The sequence below is a fragment of the Tauraco erythrolophus genome, chromosome 6 (assembly GCF_009769465.1).
Source record: "Tauraco erythrolophus isolate bTauEry1 chromosome 6, bTauEry1.pri, whole genome shotgun sequence".
NCBI lineage: Eukaryota > Metazoa > Chordata > Aves > Musophagiformes > Musophagidae > Tauraco > Tauraco erythrolophus.
The window spans coordinates 17,756,216-17,768,224 of record NC_141470.1 but is presented as its reverse complement, the minus strand read 5'-3'; the positions used below and the strand labels follow the sequence as shown (position 1 = coordinate 17,768,224).

The 12,009-nt window shown below is 39.6% G+C and overlaps 1 pseudogene; it reads left to right on the top strand.

The window, feature by feature from the left end:
* LOC147528538 (transcription factor E2F8-like) overlaps positions 1-10,069 on the top strand; it is a 12,661-nt pseudogene extending 2,592 nt beyond the window's left edge.
* The last annotated feature ends 1,940 nt before the right edge of the window (positions 10,070-12,009 follow it).

Here is a 12,009-nt window from a genome sequence, read left to right as displayed (position 1 = left end):
TTACGTAGAGTCGTGTTCATCTCTCTCTTTTTTTTTTTTCAGAAGTTGAACGTAGACGCATATATGATATTGTGAACGTGTTAGAGAGCCTGCACATGGTGACCGCCTTGCCAAAAACAGATATGCTTGGCATGGGCAACATAATCTCTCCAAAACCCTGCAGGCTTTGAAAAAAGTTGGAGAAGAGAACCAATATACACAACAAATTCAGATGATCAAGGAAAGAGTATGAGCATGAATTTGATTCCAATGGTGAAAGAAATAAAGAAAGGGCAAGACCTTTTGGCTCAAGTGAGCATTCTTTTGTCGAGCTTCCAGGAAGAGAATTTCATGCTGGTAATAATTTTCTATATGCCAAGAATAACATGTGCTTGTAATGACAAAATCTATAAACTTTGAGAAAACATTTATTGGACCCTTTTTTTTGAAATGATACTGCCTGAAAGGCACCGCAGCTGTTTGTGGTGGAAAAAGTGCACTACACTCTTTCATTTCTCTTTTTCATTCAATTCATACACATGTATTTGTTTTTAAAGTGCAGAACAAGGGGGCATCAGATGAAACTGTCAAACATACCCAATATACAATCCAATTGCAGGATTTTTTACCATTAAATGTTATAGAAGCCAGAAGTGTAAATTACTCCATTCATTTATTTTTTAATTTAGGTTTGGTTAATGGAATAAATGTTAATTAAGGATTGTTAAATACATTCTACAACCTGCAGTTAAGCATCTTTAAGAGTACAAGTTGTTAGACAATAGGAAATGTATACAGGGGGAAACATCGCAGCCTCTCTTTGTAGTTAGATTCAGTATACACCTAGTTACCTGATTCTTGCCATGTAGAGACATGATTGTGGAGTCAATGTCAGCCCTGCTTAGTTGCTGTGTTGTTTCTTCTTATAATAATTGTTACTGACAAATTTCTTCAGTGTTTTAAAAATGTTTGTAGCTGGCATGTCACTCAACACTTTAATCCTTTCTCTTGTCTGCTGCAGCGTCAGTAAATAGCAGGAAAGACAAGTCTCTACGAGTGATGAGTCAGAAATTTGTGATGCTGTTTCTGGTATCGACTCCTCCAATAGTAAGCCTTGAAGTTGCTGCTAAAATCTTGATTGGAGGAGACCAGTTAGAAGACTTAGATAAAAGGAATTTTAAAAGTAAGTAAAACGCTGCTTTGCTGTCTCCTTTTTGATCTTACTCTAAATAGAAATATCAAGTGTAAGCTAAATGAACTGTTCTAGTGCAAGTTTATATAGTGCAAAATCCTGTCATCTTTTCCTGCCAGAAGTATATCTGAGCCTCCAAAAAGTCACTGAACACCTTGCACGGTTTTTAATAGGGACTCGCTTGTGCATAGTCGTTGATACATATGACATCATGACCATGTAAGAGAAAAATTCCATTAAATCCTGAAATAATGTCACAAGGCTGCTTCTTCCTCAAGCTGTCTGCCAAAGATTTCAGCATCATTTTAGCAAAGATGCCTTAGAATCATGCAAATCTGTGTTCTGGTCATATAACTCACTTGTTGGAAATCTAAAGAAATTCTGTAAAAGTCCTGTTAATAACTTACGCGTGAGAGGAAGTGAAACCAGTGCTGTAACTGCCAATTATTTCTTCATTCTTTTACCCTGTTCTCAGTTCCCTGCACGTTTCCTCCTCTTCCTCCCTATTCAAATAAAAAGGTACTTCTAGGTCTAGGCCTGCATATCTATAACAATCAAAAATGTGTCTGCTTTTGAGAGATCAAGAATTAATTGTGGGTTTTGTTGAAAATTACACCCTTCCTTGATTCTCAGACTCCTTCACTGTTTTTGTGGAATTGTATCTGTGTAAAAAGAAAACTGATCTTCGCTGGTTTCAGTTCATAATTTCCTTTCCACTGCATCATGGCAACATAGAAAGAGTGGGTGGGTAGTCAACAGGGGCTTTTTGTTTGTTTTAATTCTTTCTTCTTCCTCCATAATGTCTGTCTTAAAGTAAAAGCATTTTCAGGATATTCCATCCGTGTGACTGTATTTCAGGTATCACGTGTTTTACCATGCTCTTGGTCAATAAGCACAGTCCCAAGTTCCATGACTTGCTAGACTTCAAATTTTCAGTAGCAGAAGCTTTGGCTTTGGCACATTCGCTTTGCAGCCCAGAGGCACTTGCAATTTGACTGCTGCCTAAAGCTCTTCCTTAATATCTCAACCTGAAAACAGTTAAGAACGTGCAGGATGATTATCCTGTTGGGGTTTTAGTGCGTCTCTTTCCCCTAGTTCCCATACTCGCTTTCATATGTGTACCTGCCTTTTAAGCTACTTATTTTCACTACAGAATTGGTATAGGTTTGGCCTTTGCACAGAACCTGACTTGTTTGGACCATGGTTTTTCTCTATATTTAGCATAATACTTAGCAGTGTTTTCCATGTACCTATGTCATTCTATTTTACATACAAACTTTATATTTGATAAGATAGGTTATTTCATGGTATAAATCCCTGTTCCACAAAATTGTTCCTATAAAAAAATTATAAAGGTTTTTCCTTTTCTGCTAAAAGGGCGTTACAACATTTTAATCCAATAACTTTTAATCGGAATTGCTGTACTTCACATTTGTTTATTTTATTTCAGCCAAAATTAGGAGACTTTATGACATAGCAAATGTTCTCAGTAGCCTTGAACTTATCAAGAAAGTTTATGTTAGAGAAGACAGAGGTAAAAAAATAGCATTCAAATGGACAGGACCTGAGGTCTTGCCAAATATTCAGGGTAAGTGTATGTGTCATTTCCTTTTGTTCTGCCTACGATTTTGATTGTTTTCTTGTTTTCTCTGCTAGAAATTTTTTGATCAAAAGACAGAGTAAACTAAGCAGAAAACCTTTACTAGTCACGTTGCTGTCCTTGACAGCGTAGCGCACCATATGTATTTCCACTAGTAGATGTACTCATACTGAGACTCCTGCGTTTCTGTTTTTGCTGCTGCAAGTACCTCAATCAGGCTCACATAACTGCTTTCAATTACTGAATCTGCATGTGATATGTATTTACTCTTTGGGTTTTTTTCTGCCTTTTAGACACAGAACTTGAAACAACTTCTATGACCTGTCCCCACCTATTTCAGAATCCATCACATCCAAAGAGCAGTGTTGTTGTGATTTTAGGCTGATCCAGCAGCTAAAACTCACACAGTCTCTCCTTTTCCAGTAACGTAGAGAGGAGGAAAAAAAAAAAAAATAAAGGGACTGAGGGTTGAGACAAGGACAGAGGGAGCACCCACCAACCATGTCCTGAGCAAAACAGACTGGGCTTTCTTAAGGCAAAACAGTTTATTAATGGTTACTTAAAAGGACAAAGGGAAACAAAACCGGTTACTTGAGAGGACAGAAAGAAACAAAGCCAGATCTTAAAACTGACACTTTCCCCCGCCCTTTTCCTTTTCCTCCCAGCTCTAGCTCCTCCCCCCAGCAGCACAGGGGCAGGGACTGGGGGGTGCAGGTCAGTTCATTCCGTGCTGTTACTGCTGCTTCTTTCTTAAAGGAGGAGGAGTCCTTACACCCTTTTCCCCTGCTCCAGTGGATCCCCTACCCACGAGGAAAAATCCACAAACTTCTCCAGCGTGAGTCCAGCCCACTGGAAACAATCCTTCCCCACAGATTGCCCCAGTGCAGGCTTTACCTCAGTCTCGGATACTTAGGGAGTTGTAGCCACTCGCTCCGGCGTGGGTCGTCACGCAGACTCCAGATGCCTCTCTGCCTTGTCGCGCACCCCAACACGACCATCCTCAGGCTCAGGCATCTTCTCCCCACGGGCTGCGAGTGGGTCTCTGCTCCACCGAGGCCGTCCTGGTTGCAGGGGGGCCGCCTGCTATCTCACCATCAGCCGCAGGGGAAACGGCTCTGGCACACCTCCTCCCGCTCCATCCTCACTGACCTGCTGTCGATGCAGCTGTTTCTCTCAGATCTCAGTCCTCTCCAGGCGAACTCAGCCCAGTGGGCACCCCGGGAGTGCTTCCCAAGTTCCCCAGCCAGCTCCGCAGCTGCCATTCTCCGTGTGCGGCCCGGCCCGACGCAGGCAGCCGCCTGGCCGGGAGCCAGGGAGCGGGGGCAGTGCCCTCCTCCCTTCTCTGCTCGATCCTGGGCGAAGTACCGTTTGCGGTGCCTTTGTCCCAACTTAAATAGGGCAATTCGCAGAGGCGCTGATTGGCTCAAGCCTGAGGGGGATGGGAGTCTGATCTGGTGGCCAGAACCAGGTCTGACCCGGTTCCAAAACCAGGGAGGTCACAGGGAGCAAAGCCCCTCTCCTGCCACCAGAACCCCCACCCCCTCCACATCAAACCATGACAAGTGTTCAAAAAACCTTTTTCCTTCAAGAGGAAAGCAAAACTTCACTCGGCATCCTTCTCTAATAAAGTTAGTGGAATGTATAGAGAATGAGAGAAGAAAGATCCGATCTCCTCCAACCAGGCCAGTTAAAATAAGTGCAAGTACGTATCTTTTTCTAAGTTTGTTTTTATCTCAGAAGTAGTCTTGCGTTAAACATTCAGGCTTGCCATCTTCACGTAGGAGATGCGGATGTTAAAACAAACATGTCTTAAGAACTGTCAAAAATAGACAAGATGGGGAAAATCCATGGTGCCTGTAAATCTGAGGCTTTACAAGACTGATAGTGAAAACAAAGCTAAAATGATCCGTGTTCAGTGCGTAAGCTTTACGTGTTCAGTAGAAGCTCTTTCCAGTTTGGTAGACCAAACCTGGTCACAGCTTGTGCAGTTGCAACGCAGTAAATATTCATTGAGCTCTGGACCAAATTCAGCACGCTGTAAGGAACTCTAGCTTCCTCTAAAACACCAAATAGACAGGAGTGGCATATTACTATTCTGTGTTTAAGAAGAATATTAAATCCGTTTTTACGTATAACTGTCTTGACTTTGTGTGATGTCTTACTGGCTACAAGCTTCTGTTTGTGTGGTATAGCTGATTCTCTGAATATTGTATCTTTCTCTGTGAACTGCTCTAACCCTGGTTTGTTGTGGAAACTGTGCTTTAGATCATTATATCTAAGTGGTTCTCTATTCCATAAAATTGCCAGTAAATTACCTATCATTGTTCTGGCTCTTGTTAGGTATCCTCTTTGGAGGATAAAAAAAAAAAATAAAAGGAGCTGAGGCTTTAAAATTTGTTTGATGTAAGCTGCCATCCAAGTGATCAAATCAAGTCTGGGCTGCAGTTTGAGAATAACAGAGAGTCTTAGTGTCTACTCATTAAATGTTCATCCCACATCAATAACACAGTCTCCTCAAGACAAAATTTAACTTCTACATTTGACGTACTAACAGCTTTGCTTTGTTTTCGCCCTCCAACCAGGTACTGATCAAAATTTATCAGCTTTCCAAAGTGAAATGGCTCAGGTTCCAGCAATGGCTGAACATCAGCTGGACGGACAATCAAAGTAAGTTTGTATATGTGTTAAGGTAAGAAGCTCTATTTTGTCGCTGGCCATTAAGTTAAAGCTATGCTCGGTTTGAGTTGGGCAATAGTCTGCAAAAACCAGTAACCCCTAATACTGCAGGCTATTTTTTTACTTATTATTTTCTGTTTCGTGGCTCGACAAGTACAAGTTCATGTTAAATCTTTCGTATTGCGAAAATAATTGGTCAGGGCGTTCATTTCTGCGTGAAGGTATTAAAAGATGTTTCCACTTTTGTTGTTTGTTTTGGTTTTTTTTTAAGGAAAGAGGTGAAAATGATATTATCAGGATCTGCTTTGGAATGTAATCTGTCCTCGCCTGAGACAGTCCCCAAGCCCGAACCTCCTCACCCCGCAGCACCCTCTCAGCTGCCAGCTCTGACACAGCCACTGGGTGTCTGTCCTCCAAGCCACGGTTCAGTCTCACCAGTAATACTACCTCATACTCATTCTGGTGTTTCATATGCAATATATCTGCATCCTTCCCAAGCCCACACTGTGACAACATACAGCCCAAGTTACATTGTGCAGCCTCTACCGTGTGCTCATGTAACTGGAATTGAGAGTATTAATTCCAAAGTATTAAAGAAAATAACCACTGAGGAAGGAGACAATCAGATAGCTGCAGATGAGCCAACAAAATCCCTGACAGCTAAAGAAAGACCACCTACAACATCAGAAGCTGCATCACAGAGGTGCCTTAAAAGATCACAAGCATTAGAAGAAATAATTTAATTAAAAGGTATAGAAGAGATGAGGAAAGCCTTGATACTTCTCTGGTAAGTCAAATTATTTTTAAAATGCCATTTTATAGCTTAAATGATGTTGGCACCTACTCGTTTTCAGAGTGATTTAGGAGCCTACCAGATGTTGTCAAATTTATAAATAAATTGTTAAGAAGCCTGTCAGGGTAGTAATCTTGTAAACGCTTAAGCCTTCAGTTTACTTTAAGAGCATTTGTGCTGCAGACTTGCAGAACCTTTGCTGTATGAAACAATATTTCATGTTGGTGTTTGTAACATCAGTTCTTGTTGTTTTCATACCCACCTTTCTGGAGGGTATGGAAACGGTTAAAAGATGAAGTTGTCTGCTGTTCCTTGCTAAAGCAAGTGTGTGTAGGTGCTTAAAATAACATTGCACTTGAAGGGATGACTTGCATTTGTTGTGCTTGCTGATGTTTGAGGGGCTGTTTTTTGGTTTTTTATATATATATATAATATCACATAATCTTGCTGGTGTTTGCAAAGCAACAGGCAGAATATATAGAATACAATATAACATATATCTTTGAAAAGCCAACCTGGGGTCAGGCTTTATTTTTTGCCTTGTTCCTCTCTCTTCCTCCTCCAAACATGTTTAGAGTGTACAGACGCTAGTCAAAATAAAACAACTCCCAAAACATTATTTCAAGACTTACCTCTATTTATACACTGATTCTGAAGCAGTTCAGGTTGCTCGTCTTTCTGGCATTAATTCTTGGCATTAGAGGTGTTGGGAGGGCAAGCAGACACGTAAAAGGTGCTGGACAGGGAATGTCTCAAAATCCTGATACCTTCTAAATATTTCTATCCAATGTCGTACGTTGTTAATGTTAGATTGCTGTAGGCATAATAGTACAGCATGTGAAAAAATAAGAGGTTCAGATGCAGTTGATGCGTATGGAGAAACTGAGTGTGGATGGCCTTCTACTCCTCAGTTGCTGAATGTTTTAGAGTCTCTGTGAATTATTAGGCTGCTTTAAATTGTCCTTGCCAAAACACTCATGAAATGTTATCCGCGTGTTGTGACAATGTGTGGTGTCAAACATCCCCTGGCTGTGAAGGAGAAAGAGGGGATGACATAGAACTGGTTGTCTTATTGACTAGAAATTTTTATAGCACAAACTTGAGAATCAGGAGGAAGGAGAAAGCTTGCTCTCCTAATTTTTAAAATGTATAAATAGCATTGTAGACCTGTAATTGAGAATGTTATGTCTTGCAATGCCTGCCTTTGGTTTTGTATGTACTTTTTTTAAAGGGAGAATCCATTAAAAGTGAAAGACCGCCTTCCAATAGCTCACAAATTAATCAAGCAACGAACAATATCAAGGAAGAAAGACAGAACAAAACCGAAACATTAGATCAAACATGTCGAGTTGCTGTAACCAATCTAAAGGAAGATATTCCAGAAGATAAGGACAAAATCAAAACTAAACAAGACATACCTGTAGTGTTTGCCTTCCTGGTCGTGAGGTAAGCTTTGTTAAACATCACATCTTGCCGTTAACTGGGAAAACTTGGAGTCTTTGCAAAAAACCCAAACTATAAATGAAATACGCATACATAGATTGTTTTTGGTTGGATTATTTTTAGTGTGCTTTTAAAACCTTATTTTGTAGGATTGTAGGACTTCAATTTCTGCATTAAGTACACAAATAAGATGACACAAAGTGACTTTCAGGCTTCGATTGGGCTGAAGATCACAACTAAGACTAAGTAGATGAAGGCAGCGTTGAGATCCTTTACATCCTCAGTCCTTTGTGTGTATATAGTCTCAAATACTTTGATTTACAACAGAATCACATGAAACGTTTCATCAGTAAAATTTGGTATTCTGCAGTTAAGACTTACTATTGTAGAAAACCTGAATAAAGAAGTCTGTCAACAAAAACAGAACTTGTAAATGCAAAAGGATTGTCTTCCAGTATTTGTCTTATAAAAACACAATCCAAGAGTGAGGTGACATGATGATTAAAGAGTCCAGATGTTTCTTCTAGAAAAAAAAAAAAAGTTCAGTATCAGGATTTCTCTTTTGTCTAGTCTAATTGTACTATGTTAATGCCAGATGGATTTCCAGTTCCTCACTCACTGAGGATGTCAGCTGGAAATGGACCAGCTGACTTCTGCAGCATAGGGCTGTCTTATTTTAAAGAGCATGTCCTTGAGTTAGTTGTGTCTAATTTCAGACAAGGTAGTACAGGCATGGAATAGAAGATCCTGGGGATATGGAGGATGAAGAATAACAACAAGGCAAGGAGGATGCAGCTTTGGAGAAACCTTCATTTTTTGTTTGTTACCTGTTTGGGGTAAAGGTACATTGTCTTTTTCTTTTTCAGACTTTTTTTCCATCTGTTTATCTTATTCCTCTCACTCAGTGCACCCATGGCAACAAGGCGGGCTTTTCTATCAAAGACGAACCTGGGATATCTTCATTACAGCACACTACCTACAGCTCACCCATCACTGGTGAGTACTGAATAAAATAGGCACACGATTGTCCTACTGAGGTAATGAAATCACAGCACAATAGCTTGAGTCTCAGTTTTTAATCCACTTCAACACTTGATTTTTATTTTGTTTCAGGTATTATTCCAGTGACAGCATCTGAACTGAAAGCAGTTAACATTCCTGCTTTTCACGTAACACCCTTGAATATAATGCTGTCACCAACTTCTATAGCTGCTGCGCCTGTACTGAACAACTCCTGTCTCAATTCAAGCAATACCAGTTCTGCCCAAAATCCAAGTTCTTCAGTTCTGAACTTTACACTGCAACACGTAGGATTAATGCCTGCTGGTGTGCAAGTTCCTGCACCTCCTGTTTTTCAGCACATGCCAGTCTCTTCACAACCAGAAACTGCTAGCCACAGCTCGGAAAACATGAACTTGCAAGAAAAGGTAAGTAAAAACACATTGCAACTTCTTGACCATGATGGCTTGAGTGGGAAGTAGAGCGCAGTAATTCCTTTACAGCAGGTAGAATTTTTAAACAAACGTTTTTTCTGATCTTTATAAATCAGCACTGCCCACAAAGAGCTGGCAGTGAAGGCTAGCTAAGTACGATACAACTGAGAGGCTAGAAAGGAAGAACAAGTATATTATTTGTTGTGGAAGTAGAGCCAGCTGGAAGATGACAAGATGTGAAGAGACAGCTGGTTTAGAGGGAGAGTTTTGCATAGATGTGAGAGGAGGCTTATTAACAAATTGTACATTTGTTACTTTATCTTTCCTTCTTGTTACTCTCCTAATCTACGCTCAAGTTCTCGCATTTAACATTAGCTTTTTTTAATAGAGGATTTTAAAAGAATATTTTTTTTTTCCCACACGAAGTTTCTCTGTATTTTGTGTAATACTGTATCGCCTAAGATCTGTTTGTTTTAAAAAATGAGATAGGAGGGTATTTCTTAGGAAGGAAACCAGATTTTTATTTTATTAATTTTATATATAATATTTATAGCTATATCAAGGAACACAGGTATATTCTACTCAGTAAAGAGTTGTCAGGTTTTTAAATTTCAGGGAAAAAAGTTTGCTAACATCCTGTGGAAACCTGAAATTAGAATTCACTTTTCTTTTTTTTTCCTTCTTCTTAAATGAAAGTAACTTTCTCTTTACTCTTTAGCCTTCTGTTCCACAGGAACCCCAAGTGCCCCAGACAGTTACAGAAAATTTTTCCACACCCCAGGAGGACCAAACACAGTATCCTCACCATCTGCAAATTCAGATGGTATCGATAGAGTCTCTCAAGGAACTCTGTATATTCCTCAAAGGAAATGTGAAGTGTCAGAAGACTAATTTCAGAATATCGAATTGCTGAGTGTGTTAGCAGACATAATTACAGGTAACGCACTGCACACACCTTGGATTATAATGTGGACAACGTGTGTTTTGGACAAGACCTCAATACTGGAATAGCGTTAATTAATGCTTCAGAATGAAAACTGGCTCTTAATGAGAAAGTTGATGTCTAATAATTTTTACAAGAGGCTTACCTGAAGTATTATAGCAACAAAGATATGTATCTAGTTGTTGGTGGTTGTTTTTTTTTTTGTGTGTTGCTTTTCTGCTATGCAAAGTAAGCTGAAATTGTCGTTGTACAGAAAGGTACAGCCTATCATCAGTACATATTTTGCACAAAGAAGTACTGTGAGCGTGCACGTATTTTATGTCTTAACAAAAAGGCCTTAGTTAAAACGTCTTGCTCCTGTGTTCCATAATGCTCTGTTGTATAGTTAAAAAAAAAAAAAACACCAAAAAATGGTGACTTCTTAGTCAAGTTTTATATAAGTTAAGAATTATTTATACTGTATTTTTAAAATCCATTTCTTCAGATTAAACTTACATAAAACTCCAATTTTGCCTTTTTCTGTTTGATCAAATTAAATTATCTGAGTTAAGGAATCCATTGTATATATTCATTGGCATCCTTTCATTCTTTTTTTGTTAGACAGGGGTGTCTCTGTTTTCTGAAGAAAGGGAAAATGATATTTCATCAGAAAAGGATTTAAGTAACTCAGTCTGACTTCTGAACTCTATCACTAGAGATGACATCTCCTAATAACAACCATTAGAGGACAACAAGTCAGAAGTTTGGAATTCAGAGTATCTTTATCACCTTAGAGTATTCTGGAAAGTGCAGTCCAAATGTCACAATGGAGAAGTTACATGGTTCAGGCCTCAAACTAAACAGACAATCTTAGTAAGAGTTGAAGATGAAGAGTGATTACCCTACCTCTCTTCTATTACACTCAGAGTTTGAGCCAGGTGCATGCTATGCTCTACACACTCCATAGGTTCTCTTGACACCAGAGAGGCTTTCAAGCCTGAGAGAAAGTTTTCGTAACATCTGACCTAAGGGTTTGTAACCATCTAAACCAGTTTTGTGGCAGAAATCACACACCTGCAGTTAGGGAAGCACTAGCTATTTACTGTTGCAAACCACCTAAGGTCTGGCTTCTAGGAGGAGGAGCCCAGTGTCTCTTGGACATACTCTCACCATACAGAGGCTGCACTGTTAGTTTCTGCTTCCTAGCTAAGATCAATGTCAGCTTCCAGCTGTTGTTTCTCCTCTCGTGCAATTTCATATCAAACAGGTTCAGTTAAACCAACTAAATTTAAATACACACAGCAGAGTGTCTTCTATGCTGAAGGAAGAAAGACGAAGCCTCCTCATCCAGCTCACACTCAGGTGACAAGGAGTAACTAACAAATTAAAGGAAAATATAGCCTATCTGCCTTCCCAGGTGAAATGTGCCTGGCTGTCCAAATTAGGACAGGAGAAGTGCTAGCAAAGCCCAAGATTCAGGCTTGCACTGGGTAAAGAAACATAGTTATAACAGCTAACACATTAAACTGGCTTGCTCTTTAATAATGCAAAATTCTAATATAAATACACCTGACAGAATAGGATCACTACTGAAAAACTCCTACATGAGGGAGAGAGAATAAAGCTGGAAAATGGAGGAATTCTCGCTGCAGCAGTGAGTAGATTTTTTTGCCTTCTTCTCCAAAGTGGTAATTGATTGATCTTCCTTAAACATGCTATCAATTAATTGTAGAAGCATAAAGGCAACGACTTAGAGAAACTTGCATTACTCAAAGGAAACGACAAACTTTCATTTCCACCGCAGTTGACAGAGTAAGGACCACAGTATTTAGGCTTGGAGAAATGGTCTTCTCACAAATTGTGCTCTATTCTGAAAAGCTAAGCATATATTCTGACTTGCTGTTTCGTGTCCCTTGGCTCCTGTCATAGATTCATAGATTTCATAGATTTCTAGGTTGGAAAAGACCTTAG